This window comes from Gossypium arboreum, chromosome 7 (assembly GCF_025698485.1).
Source record: "Gossypium arboreum isolate Shixiya-1 chromosome 7, ASM2569848v2, whole genome shotgun sequence".
NCBI classification, from domain to species: domain Eukaryota; kingdom Viridiplantae; phylum Streptophyta; class Magnoliopsida; order Malvales; family Malvaceae; genus Gossypium; species Gossypium arboreum.
In genome coordinates this window covers 65,471,119-65,476,144 of record NC_069076.1, presented here as the reverse complement: position 1 = coordinate 65,476,144, position 5,026 = coordinate 65,471,119, and positions in this window count along the sequence as shown.

Below are 5,026 nucleotides of genomic sequence, written 5' to 3'. Positions count from 1 at the left end.
AATCACCAAAATTTGTAGGAATGGTGTTAATTAGTGAATAAATTATACGATCGAACCTTGATGAGTCTATTTTCATATGAAAGTAGCGAAACGATCATATGAACAGTATATCGAGAGATATTAAAGTTCTCGTGAGACAGGGCCAGAACGGTTTCTGGGTCCCCTGTCGTGACTTTGAAAATTTACGATAAATTATCCAGAATGAATTATAAGTCATGCCTTATATGTGCAGATTCCTTTTTGAGTCTAGTTTCATTAGAAATAAACGTCATCAGTATTGAAACCCTGTAAAGAGAGATATTCAAGTTGTAACGCATGAAGGTCAGTGTAGTCGACCCCTGTAACATGGGTGACTTTAACTAATAAACTGTACCAATTGGCCTGACCAAAAATTCTAGAAATAAATCCATGGATGGATATATGAGTCTAAATTCAGGGAAAATTTACGGAATCAGTTTCCGAGTTATGAAACTCGAGATACGCTTTTTAAGACGACAGCGACGCAGTTTTTCAGCTTGCCTGGAAATGTCAAATTGGTCGGTGCCATAAGTGGTTTTGGCTTGTTAACCCTTGTGTCCGATAACAAGCAACGGTCTCGGGTTCGGGGTGTTACAATTTTATTGGTATCAGAGCTACGGTTTAGTCGATCCTCGGACTACCGTGATATGTTTGGGGTCTAGCTATACATGCCATTAAGTGATAATTGATAGTGTGGTTATTTCTGATAGTTTGAAATTTGTGTTTGTTTATAGCCATGGATCCCGATCCCAACCGAGCAATAGCTGATAATGTGGAGAGTGTGGCGCCTGCTCTCGCGCAAGGGACAGTGCCAGCGGACTCTCAACCTATTGCTTACAATCCGAATGATGAGGCTAAGCAAGCCTTTTACAGCGTGATGAATGATTGGTTCAACCAATACATTCGAACTAACACGGCTATTCCACAACCTCCATTCCCGACTAATGCAATCCCCGCACCTACAATACCTCCGGTAACTGACCAAATAAGGTCAAGTAAGCCCCAATCGATGAATTGAAAACATGGGGCTACTGAATTTAAAGCTACGGATAGCGGACGATGCCGAGCAAGCTGAATTTTGGTTGGACAACACTATCCGGTGCTCGATGAGCTATCATGTACACCGATGAATGCTTAAAGTGTACTATCTCCTTGCTACGCGATTCGCCTACTATTGATGGAGTACTCGACTTACATTGTGCCTAGGGAGCACGTAACTTGGGAGTTCTTTCTAACCGAGTTCAAAGAAATATATCGATCGAGATTTATGGATCAAAAGCGGAAGGAATTTCTTGAACTTAAACAAGGTTCCATGTCGGTTCCGACTACGAACAAAAATTTGTGAGGCTTAGCAGTCTGCTGCTGAATGCATTTCTTGAAGCTGTGATGTGTAAACGCTCAAGATGGACTGAATGATGATATAAAGCGGTATGTTGGCATTTTGGAAATCAGAGTTTGTGGCTCTTGTCGAGCGGCGTGCAAAGCCGAGGAGCTCGATATGGAGAAAAGAAAAGTGAAGTGGGAGCAAGGGAGTTTCGTAAGAGGTCTTGGGAAGCCCTTCCCACATCATCAAAGAAATTTAGAGATGGCTTAGGCGGTCTAGAGACACTTGGGCTTTTCTAAACGAGACCGCGATCGACCCCCTATGGGTATGCTGAGTCACTTGATCGCCGGTGTTGGCAATGATCGTTGAGACGAACGGAGTGCCAATATTGTGGCAAATGGCATTCGGGAGTTGTAGATTCCGTGACCGCTCCTGTTACAAGTGCGGATCAGTCGATCATTTCATTAAGGATTGCCCGAGTTTATCTGAACAAAATGTAAATCAAAGTGGGAACTCGGGTGCTACCACAACTCGAGGTAGGCCACCTAGAAATATGGGCAATGCTAGTGGCGGTCAGAGAGGATCTAGAGATGCTACCATCAGATCCGAGGCTCGTGCTCCTGCTAGGACTTATGCCATACGCGCACGTGAGTATGCTTCCTCGTCGGATGTTATTACGGTACTTTTACTCTCCTTTACACTAATGTGATTGCTTTGATTGACCACGGTCCTACTCATTCTTATATATGCGAAACCTTAGCATCCGGTAAGACTTTGCCCATTGAGTCTCTCGAGTTTGTAATTCGGTGTCAAACCCTTGGGTCATTACGTGCTTGTCAACAAAGTGTGTAAGAAAAGTCCCCTAGTATTCGAGATTCTTGTTTTCCGCGGACTTGATGCTTTTGTCGTTCGACGAATTGACGTTATTCTTGGTTTGGATTGGTTGACCATGCGATGCGGTTGTAAATTGCAAAAGCAAGACTATTGATCCGAGGTGCGCAAATAACGAGATAATTGAGGATGAGTCTACGGACTTAAAGGGGTTGCCGGTATAATATCGCAATGTTGGCCCGAAATATGTAAGAAAAGGGTGCGGCGTACCTTGCATATGTGCTCAATGACAAGGAGTCGAAAAGAAACCCGAATCTGTGCACGTGGTTTGTGAATACCGGATGTTTTCCACGAAGAATTGCGGGTTTACAACCTGTTCGGAAATAGAATTTGGCATCGAATTGGTACTGGTACCACTCCAATTTCGATAGCTCAGATCGTATGGTACCAACGGAATTAAAGGAGTTGAAAGCTCGGTTGCAAGAATTGGTGGATAGAGGTTTTGCTCGCTTGAGTTTCTCGCCTTGGGGTGCGCCGGTGTTGTTTGTGAAAAGAAGGATGGAACCATGAGGTCGCAGTGCATCGACTATCGTCAGCTTAATAAAGCGACGATAAAGAACAAATATCCGTTACCGCGTATCGACGATTTGTTCGATCAACTGAAGAGAGCTTCAGTGTTCTCGAAAATAGATTTGAGATCGGGCTATTATCAATTACGAATTCGAGATTCGGACGTACCCAAGACTGCCTTCAGAATGAGATATGGTCACTACGAGTTCCTAGTGATGCCGTTTGGGCTTACTAATGCCCCTGCGGTATTTATGGATTTAATGAATCGGATCTTCAGACCATATTTGGATCGGTTCGTAGTCGTGTTCATTGATGACATCTTGGTCTATTCAAGAAATGAGACCGAACATCTTTGAACACCGAGGTTAGTCTTTGCAAATTTTACGGAATAAGCAATTATATGCTAAGTTCAAGCAAGTGTGAGTTACGGTTAAGAGAGGTTAGCTTCTTGGGGCATGTGATATCTCGACGGGTATTCGAGTCGACCGAACAAAATTTCAACCATACTTAGCGGAAGCCTCAGAAATATTACGAGGCTCGGAGCTTTTGGAAATTTGGCCGGTTATTTCCGACGATTTGTGAAAGGTTTCTCAACGATAACCACGCCAATGACGGCTACTCCAAAAGGATGTTAAGTTCGAATGGACGGAGAAATGTCGAAAAGTTTCGATCAACTGAAAACTTATTTGGTGAAGCCCTAATTCTAGTGCAACCGAATCGGGCAAAGAGTTTGTCATTTATAATGACGCATCCCTACTTGGGTTGGGTTGCGTATTGATGTAAGAAAGGCGAGTTGTGGCCTATGCGTCGAGACAATTAAAGCCACATGAGAAAAATTATCCGACCCATGATCTCGAATTGGTCGCCATCGTATTCGCCTTAAAGATATGGCGATATTACTTATTTGGTGAGAAGTGCCATGTGTATTCGGATCACAAAAGTCTCAAATATTTGATGACCCAAAGAGACTTAAATCTGCGACAAAGACGTTGGCTCGAGTTGTTAAAAGATTATGAGCTCGCGTTGATTATCACCGGGAAAGGCGAATGTGGTTGCGGATGCCTTAAGTCGTAAATCATTATTCGCTTCTGACGATGAATGTGCACTTATGCATTCGATCCGACAATGTGTTAGTAGCTGAATTGAAAGCCAAACCATTATTGATACATCAAATTCGTGAAGCTCGGAAAGTTGACGACGAGTTGGTCGCAAAACGGGTGAGTGTGTTCCAACAAGGACTCGGAGTTTCAAATCGATGATGACGATTGTTTAAGGTTCAAAGGTCGTCATGTGTTCCAAAGAATTGAACTTATTTCGATAATTCTGAACGAAGCCCATTGTAGCCGAATGGCAATCCACCCGGGGAGTACGAAGATGTACAACGATTTGAAACGTCGGTTTTGGTGACATGGTATGAAATGAGACATCTCCGACTTTGTTTTGAGATGTTTAATATGTCAACAAGTGAAAGCAGAACATCAAGTGCCTTGAGATTACTTGACCGATCACGATACCCGAGTGGGCGGGATCGAGTCACAATAGACTTTGTATCCGGACCGCCATTGTCGCAAGTAAGAAGGATGCGATTTGGGTCGTTGTAGATAGATTGACTAAGTCGGCTCACTTTGTCCCGTGCGTGCGGGTTTTCAAGGACAAACTAGCCCAATTGTACGTTTCTCGGTTGTGAGATTACACGGGTGCCTATTTCCATCGTGTCGGATAGAGATCCGAGATTTACCTCGCGATTTTGGAAGAAGTTGCAAGAAGCTTTGGGTACCAAGTTGCATTTCAAGACCGCCTTTCACCCCAAATCGATGGTCAATCCGGCGGATAATTCGGATACTTGAGGATATGTTAAGATGTTGCACCCTCGAGTTCAGTGGTTCATGGGAGCGGTATTTGCCTTTGATTGAATTCGCCACAACAATAGTTTTCAATCAAGTATTAAGATGGCACCCTACGAGGCTTTGTGCGGTCGTAAATGCCGACGCCATTGTTTTGGTGAGCTCGGTGAAAGCAAAATTTTCGGGTGGATTTGATTAGAGATGCTGAGCAGAAAGTGAAAGTAATCCGTGAAAGTCTGAAGATAGCCTCCGATCGTCAGAAGTCGTACGCGGGTCTGAAACGAAAAGACATCGAGATTTAGAAGGAGATTTTGGCTATACTTGCATCAAGATTAAGGTATGTATGAGGTTGTGTCATGAGATTCATGCATGTTTTAGTTGCTAACTTGATGTTCATGTTAGCCATGGTTCAAATCCTTGTTATGCCATGGAAATGGTA